Raw genomic sequence first — 22,518 nt, 5'->3', positions numbered from 1 at the left:
CGAGGCCCACGAGCCAGGAGGACTTCACGTCTGGGGCCCAGTGTCCCTCCGTCTACGAGGGGTGAGCCGGGCTGGGCTCCGTCGGAGCAGAGCTCAGGGCCGAACACACAAGCTGCGTTCTCCGCGGCGGCTGTGAGTCTGGCGGGTGATGGCGTCCCCACCTCCACGGACTGTCCCGCGTCTGCTCTCTGGGGCTCCCGATAAACAGGGCCGCTGCCCAGCAGCTGGTAAGTAACGAGGGTGCGCCGCGGCGCGTCAAGAACGCCGTTGGCACGAACGCGCATCGACACGTGCCGTTCAGTTCGGTTGAGTCGCCTCCCATCTCGCCTAAATATAGAGACATGGATTTTTTTCTCCAGATGGTGCCGCGGTTTCGGCTGATTGCTTTCTTGTATACGAATACACGCGGAAGTCGTCCCGCTGAATGACAGAAGCCGGAACGGGAGCGTCTGGGAAGCTCAAGGTGTCGTGTTCGTGGGCACGTGGGCTCTGCCACGCAGGAGCTCAATGGTCTTCCATGGTGACAGACGCTCCGGCCGCTGAACGGTGACGGGCCAGGCTCCACGAGCAGGCCGCTCAGACCGGGACCGGGGCCCTGGGCCTCCCTTTTTCCTGAGCACAAGGCGGGCAGTGAGCCTCAGGGACGCGAAGGGGCTCACTGGGTGGGCTCGATGATGAGGGCTGCTCAGCTCTGGGGAGCCCTGAGGCCTCCCGGAAGTGCTTGGGGACATTGGTCCTCTGCCCTCCAGGAAGCGGGGTGGGCGGGCAGGGCAGCAGCCCTCAGCGAAGGGGGCCACGCGAGGTGGCCCAGGGAGCAGGGCAGGGCACAGCGGGTCGTGACGGGGACCTGAACTCCTTGTCACACAGCCAAGTCAGAAGGCACCGGCCTCCGCCCACCTCACCCCTTCCTCCCTTCCGGCAGAAAGGGAACGGGTCACAGTAAGAGAATGAAGAGGGGCCTTGCTGAGCCGTGTGTACTCAGTTCTTGAGCAGGCTGTGGCCCCAGGCTCCTGACTTAGCGTCAGGAGGCTGAGGGAGGTGACCCTGGAGAGTCCCGGCTCAGAGAGCCGTGTCACCATCCTGACGCTGCCTAGTTGTGTGACCCTGGGAAAGTACTGAAGCTCCCTGTGCTCCAATCTCCCCCCCCTTCTCATGGGAAGGGTCTGGGGGGCTCAGTCCCTGGAGCTCAGGTCATGATCTCGCGGTTCGTGAGATCAAACCCCGTGTCAGGCTCCGGTGGTAACAGTGTGGAGCCTGCTTGGGACTCTGTCTCTCTCTCTGCCTCTCCCCTGCTCTCTCGCTCTCTCTCAAAAATAAATACATAAACATTTAAAAAAATGGTATATAAAAAATTAATCATAGGCCAAAATATGCAAATGTGTTTCAGTAAGCATGGTGGAGCCGACCAAAACCCCTAGGAATCTAAACAAACAATAACGAAGCCAAAACAATGTTAGTTCGAGATTACCAGACTAAAATATTAGCAACTGAAAAATACAACCGACGGAAGATAAAACCGAAGATTTGCTGACGAGAGTACACATCCCTAAAACCGTACAAATTCTGACTCCACGCGTCTGTCCTTTACTTATTGATTTGCAAGCACTCTTTAGCCATTAAAGGTCCGATCCCCTCTCTGCCTCCTACACATATTTTGTGCAGGCTTTTCCTTTGCCTCTTTGGTGTGCGTGTGTGTTCCTGCACTCGTGTGTGCGGCGAGGGTCCTGGCATTCCGGGGGCAGTCGGCTTTCGTTCAGTCTCTCCAATCGATCTTCATTTCTTTTGCGACTCCTCTCTTCGGGGTCTTGTTCACAAAGTTCATTCCTATCAAATATTTATATATTAAATTTTAACTACATCCTGCCACAAACTCTTATTACATTCATTTCTACTCCTGAAGCGTGAACGGCAGCTGGAGGAAGACTCCCAGGAATGTTCTGGGAGAGGTCACACTACATTAAAAGTTTAATGGCTTTTCTATTCGTACAAGTGGTGACGTCGGGTTCCAGGGAATGTTTCTAAATGGATGAATCAGAAATAAATGATGTGGCCAAACATGGCTGTCTGCTGCGGAGCACTGGCGTTGGGTGGCTATTTAATCTCTCCGCTGAGACCCCCGGTGCCGGAAAGGAAATACATGTGGAACAGTTTGCAGCAGAAAAAAGTCACTCGGTGAACCTTTTGCCCCAGAGTCCTGCTTAATTCTCTCCTTCTGGGAGCTACCCCCTAACCCTCACTTAATGTGCCAGAATCGTGTGGGATTTAATTAATATCAACAATGTCCTCTGTTGGTTTTCAGATTCAGTTAAGGTCGTTGATCTGGGTTCGAAACACCATCAGTGAAAATAAGGGACAATCCTACTGTGTAGGCTGAGTGATGGCCCCAGGGGACCCAAGCCCCCGTTCCCCCAACTGGTGAATGTTACCTACGTGGCAAAAGGGATTTTGCACAGGCGATTAAACTAGATTATCCTCGACTGTCTGGAGGTCTGAGATGCAATTACAGATTCCTCGTTAGAGTGAGGCAGGCAGATCGCAGACGACCATAGACGATGAGGTCATAGAAGCCAGAGGCAAGGGTAGTATTCTCCCGGAGATACCCAGAAGGGGCACCTGCTGGCACCCAGTGAGATGGATTCCAAGCTTCTGGCCGCCAGGATGGCGGGAACGCATTTGTAATATTTTAAGCCTCCGAGTGTGTTGTAACCGGTTCCCGCAGCCACAGTAAGGTAATTCAGCCACCTGACATATTTTGTGGGATTTGCGTCAGAACCTTCAGTGAAAACCCACTCTAAAACCGGACGATTTTAAAAACACCGAGATCGAAATGTTAAGAGCCCCTTTCTGGATCGACTCTAGGTAAACGTGTTAAATGGGAAAAGTGTCCGACAGGATGGGTTTTTTTTTTTTGTACTTCTCTCTCAAACTTCCTTTCTCTGGCTAGAAGAAAACTCTGATACCTTCTGTCTTACTCAAGTGTTAAGGAAACAATGTGTTAAGTAATCTGTTACTCAGCTCAGAGTGTTTGCATTTTCATAAAAATCTAAGGAAGAGACAACTCCTTCTACAAAGGAGAGCTTTTGGGAGCAGAATTGCCAGCATCCGCTTGGGGACATTTGTGACTCAGAGGTCACACAGACGTCCTCAGACAATGCAGGGGTGGCGGCTATTGCTTGAGAAGTCTAAGAAAAGCCCCCACCTTGGTGAGATGCTGCTCTAAGGTCCCGGGGGGTTTGCAAGGTGGCTTTTGATAGAAGAGGTGTGGAGAGAGAGCCAGCCGTGTGCTGGGAGGGCCCCAGAGAGGGCGCGGGACTCAGGGCGGTCCGCAGGGACGGTCAAGATGTCGCAGCCAGGCCGTGGGGGTCGTGGACACCACTCTGAGAAACTGGATTTCACTCGGCACGAGATGGAATCTCCTGGGGCATTTAGAGCATGGAGGTGCGCCCAGGCTCTCCCGAGAGATGGCGCAGACCGCACACCGGGGTGCACAGGTACGCACTCGAATGTTACTTCTGGTGTCTCAGTGGCTGACACAGACAAATACGGGGCAGAGATCATTTCTGGAAGGCTCGGAACAGCTCACCAGGCTGGTCAGCGCCATCGTTCGTATGAAAAATGGGAGTGTTTGGGTCATGCCAGCGGGTGGACATCTCGGGGCAAATAAAGTGCCCTTTCCTGGCTGATCGGGCCCCTGTGCAAACGTGAGCCGACGCTTCTCCGAGGGCCGTTTCTTCACCTGCGTGATTGCCTGTGCTTGGGACTCCAGCTCATTTTTAAAATCACATCCTCCAAGTATCAAAAATGTGTTCATCTATGAGAGGCCTTAATTAACTACTCCATTTAGTTGCTAGAAAGGAAATTAGAACTGATTGATATTACCTGGTTAATCCACCAAACTAGTACATGCTCAATAAATACGTGTGGGATCGCTTTGGAGAAGCAAAGGAGTCTCTCCGTTCATTATCAAGCGGTACTTTTTCTGTCGTTGGACTTGGCAAAATTAAAGTCGCCAACTGCCTTTGATTTCAGTGTTATTACTGAAAGCCAGAACTGGGAGAAATTTTCAAGATAACTTTGTATGAAAGCCAATGATAATTGAGGGAGTCCTTGCCTTTATCACTCAGAACTTCTACCGTACTCCAATCTTTCTTTTCTCTCCTTAAAAAGAAAAAACTCTTCCAACACTGGTCATAATTATCCAACACCAGAGTGTCCAGGGTGCAAAGTAAAATGTTCACTGATACCAGAGTCTGTCATGCGTCCTGATGTGCGTCTGGAGGCTCTCACACTTGCCTGTGTGTCGACCTGAGGTTCAAGTGGATTTCGTCCACCTTTCTGATCGCTCCCGGGTGTTGGCGAGATTCTGAAGTCTGTTCTGGGCTCAGAGGACAGGGGGAGTGTGACTGGCTGGTGACATCTGTCGTGGGGGGAGGAGCAGGAAACGGCATCACAGGGGTCACAGAGCTGACGCCTGTGGACACCCGCGGGCCGTCGCAGCCGGTCAGCTCGATGCTTTCCGTGCAGGTATTGAACGAGGGCTCACGGAAGCCTTTCTCCTTCATCGGAACACAGCCCCTGGAAAGTCACAGCCTGGAGACCCCCCACCCATAGGTGAGCTCTTGCGCCCACAGCACCATTCTGGGCAAGAACCTCTTGACTTACTCTTTTCTACAATCTTAGCTGAGACACCACGTCATTTCTCCAGGCCGACACCTGAGATTCCCTATAAGAACCAACACAACAGTTCAAGAATCCGCAGGTATCAGGTCCAAAGGGCTGGCTTCTCTTTGCACAAGGCAGAGAAAAAGGGAGATGATGGGAAAGCAGAAACGAGCCCGAAACTCTTATATAAATCCCGCGGGTTCCGCGGTCCTTCAGCACCTCGATCCCTGTCACCGTGATTCATTCCCGAGTGTGTACATCACCCTCTGGGACGTGGTCAGCGTTCACAAAGAAACAAAGCAGCGTAGCACGGCACGGCCGGCTCGGCATGAGGCGGCGCAGCCGGGACGGGCGGGCGCGGGAGGCTTCCACAGGGCGAGGGAGGGGCGAGGAGAAGGTTCCAAAGCTTCCTTTCCGCTGCGATGCGTGTGTGCACGCGCCTCTGTGTTTTACCTTGTGTCAGATCTACTTCCTACTGCAGGCTGCCGTCAGGAAGGCGTGAAAGACGCTGGGGCCACCGGCCTGTACCAGACGAGAGGACACTTCCCTGTCCTCGCCGCCCCAGCGGCGCCGCCGTCAGCAGCCCTGGGGGGGGGACGGCCACACAGCCCCTGCGGGATGCACGTGTGCGTCACACGCCCCTCGGCTTTGACCCGAGACCCCCTTCAGAAGTCAAGCTCAGAGAAGCCTCCGTCCACCCACCGTCGGAGGCAGGAAGGACCAAAGAGGGACACGCAGCGTATTTTAGACCCCCCCCCACGGGGGCAGCGGCTGGGGCGCAGTCAGGCCCGAGGAGCCACACGCCGCAGCCCGTGATTCTGCTGAGCCAGACGGAAGGCGGCTGCTCGGGGACACGGGCTCCCAGAGGCGCCCGGCTGTGCCGCTGCTCCTGCCCGGCCGCCCGCGGGCGAGAGGAGCGCCTTCTCCCGGCCGTGAGGGCGTCTGTCTCCTTCCCCCTCTCCCCCCTTCCCTCCTTCCTCCTTCATTCTTCCCGTCCCTCCTTTTTTCTTTCCCTCGCTCCTTCCTTCTTTCCTTTCTCTCGCTCTTTCTTTCTTCTCTCTTTTTCTTTCTTCCCTCTGTCACTCCTTCGTTCCTTTCCTTCCTTCCTTCCTTCCTTCCTTCCTTCCTTCCTTTCTCTCTCTCTTTCCTTCCTTCTTTCTTTCTTTCTTTCTTTCTTCCTTCCTTCCTTCCTTCCTTCCTTCCTTCCTTCCTTCCTTCCTTCCTTCCTTCCTTCCAAGGATGCCTATCTTTAAGACACGGCTTCTGCCCCTGACTTTTGTGGACAATTTCACATGCGTGTGGCCAAAAACGCCCATTTTAAGCAGGATTCCCACCTGTAGACTTTACTTCAGAGAAAGGCAACCAGCCCCTCGCATGCTTTCTTCACTTAACTGGGACTGAACACTAACTCTCGAGCATAATGGGATGTTACAGCCAATATTTATTTTTTTCCTTTCATTAGATAAATAGTATTAAATTGGGATCCTTGAGAAAATTGTACCAACGGTATCATATTTGAATGTATTTTGAGCTCAAGACTCACTCAGGCAAATTTTTATCATATGCAAATCACCATCATTATGCAAATAAGAGCATCCTCATTGCCAAGCGAGCGTGAAATGGATGTTTGTTTTATGGTGATGAAGTATCTCTCCCGGCTGCGGGCCGCGGAGTGCGGCTGGGAAATCTGCGTGGGGCTCCTGTTTGCTTTTCAGACGTCCCTGTTGCTTCCGACATAAGTCTGTTGCCAACTTGGGCAACGTGGGGTCTGTCTTTTGTTTCCAGCTCTGGAGTCTGAGTTTCTTTGCTGAGAGTTGCTGGGGTCCCCCCTGGAATGTGGGGTTTATGTGTAACAGCAAGTCTACAGCTGCCTTGAAGAGGTGTAGCTCTTGGCAGTTAAACTGAGGAGTTCCCGGCTTACCTTCAAACCCTCCGGGGCCCTCCCGAGAGCCCCCCAAGGAAGCCAGCACTCCAGGGGGGGGTGAGCCCTGTGCTGCTGGCCGGGGTGGGCACACTGGATAATATTAGTAATAAGAAGTCATTAACAATAATACTTTTTAAAAAATATTTTTATTTATTTCTAGGAGAGGGAGAGAGAGAGAGAGAGTGTGAGCAGGGGAGGGTCAGAGAGAGAGGGAGTCACAGAATCTGAAACGGGTTCCAGGCTCTGAGCTGTCAGTCAGCACAGAGCCCGACGCGGGGCTCGAACCCACGAACCGCGAGATCATGACCTAAGCGAAAGTCGGACGCTTAACAGACTAAGCCACCCAGGCGCCCCAACAATAATACTTTTGGACACTGCGTGCCACGTATTGGGCTTTCTCATTTGATCCTCACACAGAGTTCTCGAGGAAGACACTAGCATCATCCTCACTTCGTACCTGAGGAGACTGAGCTCAGAGGAGTCAAGTAACCTGCTTAAGGTCACACAGCCCACGAGTGGTAGAAACAGGCCTCAGACGCATGTGCTGGTTCCACGAGGCTCAAGCTCATAGACACCACACGTCTCTAAGGAGGGACTTGAACCTGAAAGTTGGAGCCATGTGTTCCCAATAAAGTCGGGAACGTGTCCAGAAGGCAGTTCAAGGGACGCGCTGGTGAAGGTCCACTCTGAACGCTGCGGTCCCACGTCGCCTGAGAGGGCGTGCAGTGCCCGGCGGGCGCAGTGATCAGCAGGACGGAAGGCGGGACCAGCCAGGGCGGAGCTCTGTCCTCCGCCCGAGTGACTAGCGTCTCTGGGGCGGAGGGGACATCAGGTTCCCAGGAAGATGGGGGGGGGGAGTGGCCCGTTAAGACTCCCGGTCTGTGCCCGCTTCTCTTCCCATGTGCTTCAATGTCCCCCCACAACCTGCACGTGTGGATCCCCGTTAATTTTTTCCGAGATCATGAGGGATAAGGCTGTGGATGACAACCCCAACCATTCTAGAACATTCCTTCGCAGGCTCTGGAGGTTTTCCCCTTACAGTATCTTACTGCAGGAGAGGCACACCAGCAGGGATAGGAGGCAGGTGCACACGCGCGCGCACACACACACGCGCACAGACAGACACGCGCGCGAGCACACGCGCGTGCACACACACACGCGCACAGACACACACACACGCTCCAGCTCCTAACATTCCATTTTCCCCGTGGGGAGGCACACACGAGGAGGCGTCTGAGCGCAGGTGGCCAGGGACGTGCAGCTGTGTGTGACCGCCACTGGCCTGGGGACGCCCGGGTCTCTGCTGCCCCTCCTTCCAGAAGACCACACGGCACAGCCCGCGCCCGGTGTGGCCCGGAGGCCAGCATCGCCCGCTAGTCTCGATATTCCAGGCCCACGCTCCCTCCTGAAAGATCACACGCGGGGCTTCTGTCTGCAGCGTGTCCACGCGTCGCATGCAGGGAAGGCCCACGGATGCTTTAGCCGCCGCTCTTCAGGGTGAAAAGCAGACGCGCTGCCTGGCCTTCCTCTGGGGGCTCCTGCCTGGCCTCGGAGTCTCTCCGTGAAATGCACGTAGGTGCAGCACCGGGTACTCGCGTGAGCAGACAGTGTCCCACAGCCACTCGGAAGAGCGTGTCGCACGCTTCCCTCCCAGGTCAGGGAAGGTGATTTTGGAAGATCAGAGGTGCGCAGACCACGGTCCGTCTCTCCGGCTTGCGTCCACCCCAACTGTCTCCCACCTCTGTCCCCGAGCGGGAGACGCAGGTCCCTGGGGGACAGCCTGATGCCTTTCGCCCGGTCACGTGCCTGCAGCGGCTTGGAGGTCCTTCTAGGGAAAAGAGGTGCCAATCCCAGAGGGATGGGACGTGCTGGCTGGACGCACCCAACAGCTGTGCGTCAGGGCCTTCCGGCCCCAGCACTGACAAAGGTGACATATTTCTGAGTCTCCGTCTCTATGTCCCTTGCAATCTTCCTTGGGGAGAGGCTGGTTAACATGAGTTCACATTTATGGGGCACCTGGCGGGCTCAGTCCGTTAGAGGGTGCAACTCTTGATCTGGGGTTGTGAGTTCAAGCCTCATGTTGGGGGCAGAGATTCCTTAAAAATAAAATCTTGAAAAAAATATATGTTCACCTTTTTAAAAAAAATTTTATTTCTTTATTTTGAGAGAGAAAAAGTGTATGAGCAGGGGGTGGAGCAGAGAGAGAGAGAGAGAGAGAGAGAATACCCCAAGCAGGCTCCACGCTGTCAGTCCAGAGCCCGACACAGGGCTTGATCTCACTACCATGAGATCATGACCTGAGCTGAAACCGACTTAACTGACTGAGCCCCCCAGGCGCCCCCGTATGTCACATTTTAAAGGCAAAACCAAGAATATGCAACTACAGGATTTTTAAGTACTTGTGAAACTTCATTTTTATTTCTACAAAAAGCTAGTGCTCTTAACTGTAACAGCAGTAAGTCCTTGTTAGGGGCTGAATTGGGCACTCCCCTCATTTTATAGATTGAAGTCCTAACCCCAGGACCTTAGTATGTGACTCCATTTTGAGCTAAGGTGTTTTAAAAGGTTTAACTAAGGTAAAAGGAGGTCACCAGGGTGGGCCCCGATACAATCTGACCGCTGTCCTTCTAAGAAGAGGGAATGTGGGCACGCACAGAGGGGCGGCCACAGGAGAGTGCAGGGAAGGGGAAAGGCCTTGGAACGAGCCTGCCGATACCCTGATTTCAGACTTTCAGCCCCCGAGAGAATAAAACTTCTGGTTTGTAAGCCCCCCTCCCAGTCTGCTTTACTTTGTGATAACAGTCTTAGCACACGGGGAAGGGGGCTACATTCTTTGTCCTTTGGGAAAATATGGCCTATCCTACCACAGAAATTTGGAGGAATAGCTGAAAGCTATTATTTTTGCTTGTTTTTCAAAAGTTCTCTTTTCTTCCTTCTGCAGGCAAGCAGACTTTGGACCTTTCTGTAAGATTAATTGTCCAGAAAACCGTGTAGATTAATTGCTTACATCATTAAAAGGTCAGGGGGAAACTCGTGAGGCGTTTCTGAAATGTGGTTTGCTGTGTGGGTTTTCTGGCCTGCTCAGGCGGCGGGGGGGGGGGGGGGGGGGTGGGGGGGGGGTCCCTGAGCTCAGGGTTGCAGAAGTCCAAGCAGCCACAGCCGCCCCCACGAGAAGAGAGGGGCGGTGGATGTATATGGAAGACCTTCCCCCAGATCTGTGGTCAAGAACCTCACAGGAGCAGTGGAGAAAGTGTCCACTTTCAGGATTTTTGTTTGTTTTGAGATCTAGGAGGTCACGTTGGTTGGCTTCCCAGTGTCAAGACCCTTAAAAGGCAGCAACGGCACCAGGCGTAGCTTGGAACAGCTCGCGCTGTGGTCCAGGAGCCAGTGCTGGGCTGGACCAAGGGCAGCATCCTAAGCATCCTCCCAGCCACACTGATTGGCTCTGCTGTGGGCACATGACCAAAGCAGGTCCAATCAGAACGAGGCAGGGGCCTTTGTGAGAGCTGGCAGAGAAGAAGACTCTGATCATCCCAGACGCAACCCTGAGGTGCTCCCCGGAGGAGACGGCCGGGCCAGGGGTGGAGTCTGCACCCAAGCACAACTGAGAGGGAGCGAGAGAAATCAGATTCCTAAACATCATCTGACCTCATGGTGAGCCACGTGTAAAGCCACATCTGGGCCTTTCCAGTTATGCTGTCTAGTCAATTATTGCTTTCCTTGCGCCAGCTTGGGTTGGGTGACAAAAGCTTCCTTTCTAAGCAAAATATCAAATGACAAAGGTTCCTGTTGGATGGGCAGCTTGAATTATTTGCTGCATACAAAGGAAGAAAGGGGACCCATTTATTTCCTAAATGACCTTTGTGCCAAGGATCAGGAGAGAGCTCTTTCCACCTGCCCTTTGCAGTCTTCACCCTTGAGTTCACCGAGAGACCCAAGCCTGGACGTCCGTGTCCCCTGGGGAGTCATTTGTTTGTGGATCCAACACCGAGGCTCAGCCATGAGGCACCAACACCCAAAACTGAGTTTGCTTTCACTGTAACTGATAAGTGACAAGGAGGTTTAGCCTTTCAAGTCACAGGGAGAAGATGGTGGCTTCAGGAGACAAAGAGTGATCGTCTTCCTCCGTCTGCGATTTGCTCTTGTGTTTCTGCCCTGCATTAATTGTCACAATAATAATCACATCACTGGCAGCATCGCAAGTATAATGAAATGTTACGACTTCTCTCCTCTGCTGGAATATTGACTGCATAGACACACAGTCTTGGAATATTGGTTGATGCCTTTTCCCTCGTGCAGTGTAGGACCTCAGGAACTATTTGGTGCAGGAATGAGGCAGGTAGGCTCAGAGATGCTACGTCACCTGCTCGAGACAGCACGCTCAGCGAACAGTAGAGCCGGGACGAAATTTCCCCTTGGTAACAACCTCTGGAGCGTGAGGACGTAACGGAGAGAAGGGGACAGAACTTCACGTGTGGTGGACGTGAGCCCCCAGCAGGGGTGAAAATCACGGTAGGAAAGAAAGGCAGTGTGCCAGTGTTCTGTAAAGCTGGCGGCCTGTCCTAAAGGTCAACATTTAAGAGACGCCAGGATGGGTGGGAATTTGCTGGTGGGAGCTTCAGCGGGAGAAGCTTTCCGTCTGAGCTCAGGAGAGTAAGGAGCCGGAGGAGACAACCATTAACCAGGGGATGGAGGACGTCCATTGAAGGTCACTGGTGGGGGTGGAGTTAGGTGGGGAGATGGGTGCCCTTCTGGAAGGAATGCAGGCCTCAGGGCAGGAAGAAGAAGCCTTAGGGGGGCACTAGGGGGTACAGGTAGGGGGAACAGTCCCTGCAGGAAGGGACAGGTGAGTCAGTAGAGCAGGCAGAGTCTGGTCAGGAAACCTGTCCACACCAGGACACAAGGGAGGTGAGTACAGGACGCAACTTGAATCACTAATTAAAATTGTTGGAGGAGGGGCGCCTGGGGGGCTCAGGAGGTTGAGCGTCCGACTTTGACTCAGGTCATCATGATCTTGTGGTTCGTGAGTTCGAGCCCCGCGTCGGGCTCTGTGCTGACAGCTCGGAGCCTGGAGCTGCTTCAGATTCTGTGTCTCCCTCTCTCTGCCCCTCCCCCACTCACACTTTGTCTCTCTTTCTCTCAAAAATAAATAAAATATTAAAATTGTTGGAGGAGCAGAAATGCCAAACAGAGGATGGGGACGAACCTCAGAGGAGCTGCTAGCATTGTAGGGCTGGGGACACGTATGGAGGTGACAGTCCTGAGGCCGCCTGCTGAGAATAAATGCCACAGGGACACCTTTCCTGCCACCAAGTCACCTGTTGGCCAACATGGTCAGAAACCAGGTGGCCAGGGGTCCTGGGAAAAGTAAACCCCAAGGGTCAATCTTTACTGGTACAAGAGAGCAGGGGAGGAGCTGAGACTGGACGGGAAGGTGGGGCCGTGGGGGGAAGAGGCTTGAAATCAGTTCTCTGCTTGAGAAAAAGAGGCGTGGATGGAATGGATGCAATTAAAGAGAAATTACTTTTGAAAATTTCATTAGTGCCCAAATGTTTTGTTCTTAGATAACAATTAAATAAAAAAAAAAAAAAGAAAATGTGGTGTTATGGTCATACATTATTAAATATAAACAATGCCCCCAGGAATCTGAATTTCCTTCTTTCCTTGCTTAGCTGAGAGCCCCCAAGCTTTCGGGATGCAAATATTGTTTATCCAACACATTAGGCCGCGCAGTTCAAATTATTTATTAATGGTGCTTATTTAATTTGATATCTTGGGCTTTTTCTGTGCATGTCTGATGTCACTTGGGAAAGAGACCTTTGTTTACCATGTTTATTCCTATAAAACAGATTTGAGAGTGAATTATTCATGGAATTGTTTAATTCTGTGGGAGTTTGATGATTCCGAAGCCGCGTCATTTTCCCCTCCTTTATGAAGACTGCCAGAAGTCAATTAGCCATCCCTAAATGAAATACAACAGATATCTCATTATCAGTCAGCTTGTTATTTTTTTTTCTAGATTCCTTTTCATTTATGGTAATAGCTTTTGTTAAGATAAATGATCTTACAGATGCTTTGAAATCCGTATGTGGCTTTTTTAAAAATCAATGAAAGATGACCATATAATTGTTTCACACAAAAACAAAAAAGCTTTCCTGGACTGTAAGCTGTTTGAGAGACCACAATATAACCCTCTTTTTATGACCAGTGGTCAGCATTTACATGGTACAAACTACGTGTAAGATACTGCAGGGGTTGCAAATGGGACCTGATGACATTCTCCCAACAGCCTTGTGATTTAGGGGCTAAGAAAGAGGTCTGAGCTCAAATTGGCTCTGGCCATTTTAATCCTGTTATTTTAACCATCGACGATCTCCCCCTGAATCTGCCATGGTGACTAACAAACCATAAGTACCAGGTAAAATTTCATTTTGTGAATGAATGAAAAAATACAGCAGTAGACCTGAAAAAAGGTACAATGTCACCTGGTGATGACACAAATCCGTTTGTTGTTAGTGGACAATTTGGCGCTTTGTTAGTTAGGACTCTTAGCTGCAAATAATGGCATCTCAACCCAAAGTTCCTTAAGCAAGAAAGGGACTTTGGTTCGTGTCACCACAGACGGCATGGGAAGTGCTGGCTTCAGGCATGGCTGGATGCAGGCGCTCAGACGGTGGCCTCATCTTTCATCACTAAGCTGTGTGTTCTGCTGAGCTGTTTCCATCCTCGGCAGCACGGCCCCGCATGGCGCTGAGATGCAGAGCAGCTCAGACCCACCTCCTGACCTCTCGGTGCCTCTTCTGGTGGCTCTGGAAAAGACCCAGGAGGGACTTTGGTCTGCTGTGGGTGCGTCACGTGCCCATCCGTCAGCCGATCATTGTGCACAGGAGCGTGACGCTCTGACGGTCCACCCCCGCGCCCCTGGCCCATCCCAGCCCCACGGCTGAGGACCTCCGTCCTCACTGCCAGGAGGCGTCCAGTCCACAAAGACCACGAAGATCAAGGCAGCACAGACCCAGAGCGTGTGAACACATAAATGTTCACTTGTTGAACTTTGAGAAAGGTGTTTAAGGTGCTTGTCATTTCTTTTTTTTTTTTTTTTAATATTTTTATTTATTTCTAGGAGAGAGAGAGAGAGACAGCGTGAGCAGGGGAGGGTCAGAGAGAGAGGGAGTCACAGACTGAAACAGGCTCCAGGCTCTGAGCTGGCAGCCAGCACAGAGCCCGACGCGGGGCTCTAACCCACGAACCGCGAGATCATGACCTAAGCGAAAGTCGGACGCTTAACCGACTAAGCCACCCAGGCGCCCCCTGTGCTTGTCATTTCTGATGGTATCTTCTGCTCCCAATGTTTGAGTCACTCTTCCAGAGGATTCCAGCCTCCTCCATTGTCTTTGTGTCAAGCTCCAGGTAGGAGGCCTGGTGTGGGTGAGGAATTGTCTTACTTCTCTTTGGTGGAGTGTGCTCGGCGTGTGATTCACCGCCGCCGCCGCTCTTCTAACGGGGTGTAGGCACCGCGATGACATCCCAGACGTGACATCGTCCTTTTCTTTCTTGTCATTTCTGCACCTGAGTCACTGAAGGACTTGAAGGCGTGTTCGGGGACAGAAGGAGCTGTAAACACAGAGCTCAGAGCCTTTCTTCTTCCCCACCTGCTGCCCAGGGGCCAGATAGTAATGTCAGCCCATTTCCCAGCCGGTTGATTAGAGTAGAGAGAAACACCTTTACTACAGGTGTTCAGGTTGACAAAGAAACGTAATATGTGCAGGTAAGCATTTCAAGACACTGAGGATTATTTAATGGCGATTCCTTAGTCTTGGATGCTCTGGCTTCCCCCGGGACCGGCTTCTTTCTTCCCGACCTCCCCGTGCCTGGGTCGGGGAGAACTCGTTCCTTCTCCGGCATACCTGCTTTCTTCCACGACCAGCCCGAGGAACCCGTCTGTTCCTTTGGATTCACCCCCTGATCATCAAGAAATCCGAATCCATTTTCTCTGCCGTGGGCTTCCCTTTGCTGCTCCGCGCACGTGGAGGTGGAAGACGGACAGCCTGCCTTGTGATGCAGGTCCGGGCCCAGGGGCGGCTCTCTGACCGGGCTGGCTTGCGGCGGTCACCTCGCCATGGTCCGACCAGCAGCGGCCACGAGAAGGTGTCCTGTTTCACCCGCAGCGCTGTTTCACGGTGGAGAGCAGCGAAGGCAGTCTTTGGACTTCTGTCTGTGCTGGTGCACGGGAGGGGGCAGGGCGGGGGGACGCTGGGGCGTAAGGAAGAAGGAAGAAGAAGGAAGAAGGGGAGCCTTGTCCCCAGCTGGCGGAAGGGCAGGGGGAGCTGCTGAGCCCCTGAGACGGGGCAGTGATGAGAACGTGGCCCCACGTGCCACGAGGCTCTGGGCCCGCCGGCCGGTGCTCCCCGCCTTCCCTAGGCCACCGTCTCCACACGGACCGAGAGCTCCCAAGGCAGGAGGCCACTTCCCTCTGAAGCAAACACCACCTCAATTTGCCAGGGAACAAGGAATAAATAAATGCACTTGGAAACATCAGTGCATAATAAATACACACAAAAATGGCAACCGGACACAGCTTACCTTCCGAGTTACCTCCTTATTTTAATGGAAGCTTTTTAGGTCACTCCATTTACCAGCCGTGTGTCCGACTGATGGGAAATCTCACTAATGTGATAAGATCCCACAGCGCTGTCTGATGACACTTGTAAATTTGGGGTAGGAGGGGTTTACTTCTTGTTAGACTACGATTAAATATGGCTCTGAAAATCCTGCAGCGGGCACTCTAGAAGGAAATGCTTTCTTTCTGCCAATGCCCAAGAAATGGCTCTACGTCTCAGGGGCACACAGAACATTCCGCTGTGATGGGCCCGGCTGTTCAGCAGTGGAGTGTGTGGTTTGTAAGTAGCAACCTGGGGGCGCCTGGGAGGCTCAGTCAGGTAGGCATCCGACTTCGGCTCAGGTCATGATCTCACGGTTCGTGGGTTCGAGCCCCTCGTCGGGCTCTGCGCTGACAGCTCAGAGCCTGGAGCTGCTTCAGATTCTGTGTCTCTCTCTCTCTCTGTCTCTCTCCTGTTTGTGCTCTGTCTCTGTCTCTCAGAAATAAATAAACATTAAAAAATAAAAGTAACACCTTTATCTGGTGGTAAATAGTGTTTTTCCACCTGCACACTGCTGATATTTCTGGAAGATTCTCTGTGGCAGATGGGTGCTGGCATGCCCTCTCCCTCCAACAGTGACAGCGAGAAATGTCTCTTGACATTTCCAAACATCCCCAGGGGCCAAAGTGCCCGCTTGGCTAGAACATGAGAAAATTGTTAGCCCCGTACGTTTCTGGTAGACGAGTTGCAAACACTTATCTGAAGACTTAGGATGTATGTTCTCTTTTGTGTAGCAATAAACTCATAGTATTTATCCTAAGGAAAATATCATGCCCTTAAATTTTACCTACTGTAATATTAAAAGCCTGTTTATAATTGCAGACAATTATAAATGACCTAATTGCCACAGCAGGGACTGGGTGGTTGTTAAAGAAGGTCATGCCATTTCTGGAATCTCTATGATGATGAAAATCATGATACGTGCGCCCAGATGCCCGGCCGTGAAATGGAATTGACGTGGGAGGGGGAGGGGCATGGCACCCCTGTACATGGAAACACACGGTCAGGACAGTTGTCAAATGATTCTGCCGGACGGCAGATGATGGCCATGTTGGTCACCTACGGCGGTGACAAGCCCCAGACTTCCCAGCTTAAAGCAGTGCTGACTCTCTCGCCGTTTCTGCAGGTCAGGAATTTGGGTGCGGCTTCGCTGGCTGGTTCCGGTTCAGGGTCTCTCAGGAGGTGGCCATGACGTTGCTGGGCTGGGGCTGCACCATCTGACGGCGTGTCTGGGACGGAGGGCGAGCCACTCCTTAAGCGGCTCTCTTGCATCCTCGTTGGACGGAGCCCTCACTCCCCAGCCCCCAGCTCCTCTCCGTGGGGCTGTTTGAGGATTCTCTCAAAGCAGGGGTTCCGCGAAGGTGAGGGCCAGGGGCAGTACGCCGCCTGTTGGGATCCAGTCACGGAAGTCACACGCCGAGACTTCTGTCGCATTCCAGTCATTAGAGGCTATGGCGTCTGGCATTTGAGGGGAGGAGAGGAACATCTAGCTAAGGACGGGACACACAGCGTCCGAGTCTTCAAGGGACAGCTCACCAGGGACACAAGATGCTCTCTTTCCAAGAAAATGGATGCAAAAGTGTGTGAAGTGTGTGGTGGAAAAGACCCTGATAAATCCACGGGGCCGTTTTTGGAGCACTTGAAACCCTGAATACTTGGAACAGAGGTGGGAGAGGAGGTGTGAGCTGGGGAACAGGGCTCATGAGACGGTTTAGGCGTCGTCCAGAAGGTCTCGGAAAGCCATACAAGGTTTTCAGCGGGAAACGAACAAAATTAGATTCCTCTATCAGTAACATCACCCTGGAGGCTGTGGGGCCGACGGAGGCAGCAGGGAAGATAATGCAGAGACCCTTGTACAGCTACCGTCCGTGGGAACCGCACGGACCCCAGCCAGGGCAGCAGCACCCAGGGGAGAGGCGGACGCGCCTACGTGTTCAGCATGAAGGATCGACAGAGTTGGATGTTTTACTCTACGTGAGGGTGAGGGTGGGCTAGGATTGAGGGAGACCTTCACGTCCGCAAGCAGCTGGGGAACAGTCAGGGCCAGTTATAGATATGAGATGGCACAGAGAGAGAGGAGAGAGGGTGTATACATTTTGCAATATTCTACAAAAACGAAAATTTTAATTGTTCAAAGAAGGTGTCCAACAGGCAGCTGGGAATTCAGTGCGGATCTCAGGAGTGACTTCATGGCAGGTGCATGAAGCGATGGTGTCGACAGGGAGCTGAGCAGAGTCCGCGGAATTAAACAAGACTCTATTCCTAGGCGATGCCTAAGAGATGGGAAGAGAAGAAAGCCAGAGGTTAATACTGAGGACAAATCATAGAGTTAAGAAAAACCAAAAACTATGGTCACGAAACAATTGGATCGTAGACTCCGGAGGAAATAAGTGGGTGGTGTTAATTGTTACAGAGAAGTAAGACCACCGAGAAGTTCAACACATCCTTGAGATTTGCATTTAGCAGGTCACTCTCGACATATTGGAAGCAGCTTCCACAGATTGATGGGGAAAACATATGTCATTGTGGGCTGACGAATGGAAAATCTACTTAGGATTGGCGGACGAGAAGTTTTCAACAGAAAGCCCAGATTCTAACAATTAAGGATAAAAGGTCATTTGTACTCTATGACCGATTAATGAAGGAGCTTTCTACTCATCAGAAGATTTAACATTTATTTTGTTTTATTTATTTATTTATTATTAAAATTTTTTTTTATTTATTTCTGAGAGACAGAGAGAGAGACAGCATGAGCAGGGGAGGGTCAGAGAGAGAGGGAGACACAGAATCCAAAGCAGGCTCCAGGCTCTGAGCTGTCAGCACAGAGCCCGACGCGGGGCTCGAACCCACAAACCGTGAGATCTTGACCTGAGCCAAAGTCAGACGCCCAACCGACTGAGCCCCCCAGGCACCCCAGAAGATTTAACATTTAGACACATGTAGAGATCAACGATGAAATGAGCTGTCAGACTTTAATACTTGTAGTCGGGGCCATAGCTCTCCAAGCCTGTGGAATACAGACGCTCTTTGAGGGAAATTGAATATTGGTGCAAACTGATGCCTCGTATAGGCGGGATAAACATAACAGAGTGGGCTAACATTTATTGAATTATTTGTATGAGCCACAGGCTTTACGTATCTTGTTTCCTTCACCCATCCAGGGTAAGTTGGGTTTTTTAACTTGCAAATTCATGGGTCAAAACTGATACAGGACAGGAACATTTGTGGATCCTGAATCCCGACAGCCCGGCCCAGGGCCTGACAGAGGGTAGGTGTCTAGTTAGTGCTTATTAGCTGCGCTGAAATGAACAAAGCCCGACTCTGCTCCTAGCCAGGGTTCCGGGAACTACTATTGTTTGCCAACGCCCCCCAAACTTAATGGCTTAAAATGCTCTTTTTAAAATGTTCGGTCACAGGAGGGGCCTCCGTTGGGAAGCCCTGAAGCAGTGGGTGACCAGTCGGCTGGGGCCTGGCTCCTGTACCCACACGTCTGGGGTGCTGCCACGGGCTTGAGACCAGGGCTGCTCTCTGGAAGGTCAGCACATACCCCCTCCCGGGGCTGGACAGACCCCTTCCACGAGACTCAAGCCTCCACGGTCTTTTGTGAGGCACGACTCCGTTCAGAGTCTCAGGAAGGGGACCGAGACCCGTCTGTGGACGGGGCTGCTGGGATGGCATGGGGACAGCACACGCCTGGGGGACCCGATTGCAACATCTTCGGGAAATACAGGTGCCCAGTTAGCTTGTGGCAGGACATTGATTTGGTGGGTGGTGGGGAGACGCGGGCGTCACTGGTTAAGGTCAATTAGTGGAATTAGCAATGGATTGTTGTTTATTCACAGTAGTTCGCGTAGCCTTGCTTTCCCTGCCCGGCCCGAAGGCAGAGGTGCAGGCAAGGGCACTGTGGAGGCAAAGGGGGCGCCCTCACTGGCCTCGGACGGCGATGCGCACCCGGCCGTGAGATCGTGGGCACGGGCTGGGGGTGCGCCCCGGACGCCCTCCGTCTCCCCGCCGCACTGCACGAGTTATATAAACACCCAGCAACACCATTTTAAAACGGTAAGTCTGACACTCAGCTAGATCTCGGGGGTGCAACAGCTCGCGTACAGAACCTGGAAACGTGGCACGCCTGGTTCATACCAGTCAGCATTTTCCCACAAGCGTGGGCACCAGAACGAAAAATCGACAAGCAGAACTTACACCTGCAGACACTTCATCACGGAAAATTTGCGATTATATAAGGCGTCTTGCAGGGTTTATTATTTTTTGTTGTTTTTTTTTCTCTCCCTACCCCAAGCCTTGGAATTTGTGAATGCAGAAAAGAAAAACTTCAACAACCACAAAAAAGCAAGTTATTTTAAACTCCAGGGTGAGTAAAGCTGATGTGTTAGAATTGTTTTTCTGACTTCTGCGTTATTGATGTTCTTAGAGGTCTGATGTGAGCCTCATACCAACAAGACTTGCTGATGAGCCTGATTCCCATGGATACCATTTAGCATCATGCTAAGAAAATCTGTATTTGCCCTTGACCCTGCAGAAGCCCCATACATTATGTGGATCGTCAAACAGGGAAACCGGACAAGGAAAAACACAACATTCTGAAGAATGCATTTCTGTTCTTGTGGAAAAGAGGACCTGACAATTGCTCTCTTTTTAATGCTCAGATGCCGGCACCAGGTAGGTGCTGTAGGTGGGAATCCTCACTTAATTCCAGAACAGTCCAGCTAATTGGGTGATAACAGACTCTACAATTTTTAAGGCAAGGAAATGGAGGCCCAGAGAGGTTAAGTAAGCTGGCCAAGGTCACACAGCCGTCCGTCCAAACCCAAGCAGGACTACACTCTAACCATCCTTCTGCACTGCCTCTGAACGGCGCTGGGTGGACAGGGGAACTGGGAATCACCAGTTGTGGTAAATTCCGCACTAACAAACCCCAGTCAGGGAAAAAAATGTTAAAGAATGCCTACATTACCCTACGCTGTTCCGGGCAGTGAGGAAAGAGAACAAAGTTATTGCTCTCAAGGAGTTCGCGTTCTGGAATGGGACGTGGGGAGAAAGACATTAAACCAACACAGTATTGAGCATTTTGTATACAGTCTTTTATTTTAGTACTTAGTAGATAGTATTCTAATTTGATAAATGACCTGACTCCCAACACAGGGTAAAGACAGGAGACGGGTACGTCCAGGGAAGGAATCGGCCACAGAGAAATATTTAGCAGAGACCAGGAAGAACCACACAGGTGTCCGAAGGAAGGGTGTTCCGGGCAGAGGACTCAGTCTGTGCAAAGGCCCTGTGTCAGGAGGAATGCCTGTGCGTTGGAGGAGGGCGGCATAGCTGGCGGAAATAGGGGACGAGGGGCCCAAGCCAGGCAGCTCACAGCCCCCTTGCAGGGCACCGTGGGGACCTGAGACGCTCACTGGGTAAGGCGGGAGCCAGAGTGACAAGAGCCAATTTATGTCTCTCAAGTATTTCCCAAAGCAGGAGTCTGGGCCCTGAGAAACACCCAGCATGAAGAATGAGGGAGGCAGCCTGACTGTCTCCAGTCTGTTCTGGGATTGCCTCGTCCAGGGCTCATCATGTGGTCGGCCACACGGCCAGCAGTGTCTAAGTTTTCCACAATATGTTCCAGCCATCCAAAGACAGATGGCTTTCCCCTCCCACTTCAGGTGCAAAGGCCCTGGGGCAGGACTGTGGTTGGTCTCACTTCGGTGCTAAAACAGACCAATGGTGGGTGCACTCCCAGGGACAGGATGTACAATCAGCAGGAAACACAGCGGTGCCGGGTGGGGCGACGGGCACCTGGCTGGAGACCCTGCCAGTGATAACTAAGCGTCCCCTCAAAGCGCATGAATTTGTGACAAACCCTGGTTTTGCTAGCGTAGTGATTTTAGCCAAACGGTAATTTTTAAAGACCAGATTTGGGGGAGAAATTGAAATACCTGATAGACATATATGTTTTAGGCGCACGTTTCTCATGACAGATTTTCTACGAGTAATTTCCGAAGTGGCCTCAGTACAGAAACGCCAGAATCAAAGCAAAAGACGAGACAAAGCAGCCCCAGCGACTTGAGTTTTAGGTTTGAAGCTGGATTACGGCCACACAGAGCCACCCCCCCGTAGTCCCTTTCAGATGGCACGGGCAGGATGGGTGGCAGCGATCTCCTTACGCTCAGACGCCCGAAGTTATTTAATCCGTACGGCGGGTCTTTAAAAGCCCACAGTAGTTCAGTCCACAACCCCCCTCTTTCTGGCTCTCATTTCTCAACCCCGACCTGAGAGACTGAACCAGGGGGATGGCTGGGTACCCCCCCTGGAAGACCCTCTGTTTTTATTTATTTATTTATTTTTTAATGTTTTATTTACTTCTGAGAGAGAGAGAGAGACAGCGTGAGCAGGGGAGGGTCAGAGAGAGAGGGAGTCACAGACTGAAACAGGCTCCAGGCTCCGAGCTGGCAGTCAGCACAGAGCCCGACGCGGGGCCCGAACCCACGAACCGCGAGATCATGACCGGAGCGAAAGTCGGACGCTTAACCGACTAAGCCCCCCAGGCGCCCCAAACTCACTTGTCTTTAAATGACACGTGACATTACATCCTTCCTGAGCAGGACCCAGGGGCTCCCTGTTTCAGGTCTCTCTTTCCCTCTTTCTTGTGCAGCACCTTAGGGGGACACCCCCCCCCCGGCACCAAAGCACCAAAGAAACAGGATTTCACCTTTGAGACCACATGATCCTGCCAAGTAGGAACAGGGGACCCGAGAAAGTGGAGGATGTTTCCGGCACTGTCCTGTCTGGAAATATTATCAATATGGGCACATAAGCTCACTTAAAAATACAATTTGACTAATTCAAATGTGACAACTTGGTTAAGGGAGGAGACGTCAATCATTTATTCTTCTGTGCGAACACAGGTGTCCTGAGGTGCTACCTCTTCACCACTAGAGGGCACTGCGGGCCCACAGATGCCGCCTCGATGCGGGACCTCGGTTCAGCACCACTGGCCTGCCTGGCTGTGAAACAGGGAATGTTCCAGAGTCCCGTCTCCAGGAACTGCTTTTGGGCCTTTTTGATCCATTCGTGTCCTCATGAAAACATGGATCCAGTGCCACCAATTTCACGATCTTAGAGTAACAGTGTAAATGGTCTTTCACGCACGCCTCCAACCACACCGGCCACTGTGTTTCCTTACGGACTCAGACGCCGGGCGAACGGCCACGAGTCACGTTTGTGGATACAGATGCCTGTCCTGCAAGGAGTTAAAAATCCAGGTAC

This window comes from Hyaena hyaena, unplaced genomic scaffold (genome assembly GCF_003009895.1).
Source record: "Hyaena hyaena isolate Hyena2069 unplaced genomic scaffold, ASM300989v1 scaffold_343, whole genome shotgun sequence".
Taxonomy (NCBI): domain Eukaryota; kingdom Metazoa; phylum Chordata; class Mammalia; order Carnivora; family Hyaenidae; genus Hyaena; species Hyaena hyaena.
This window is presented reverse-complemented; position numbering follows the sequence as displayed.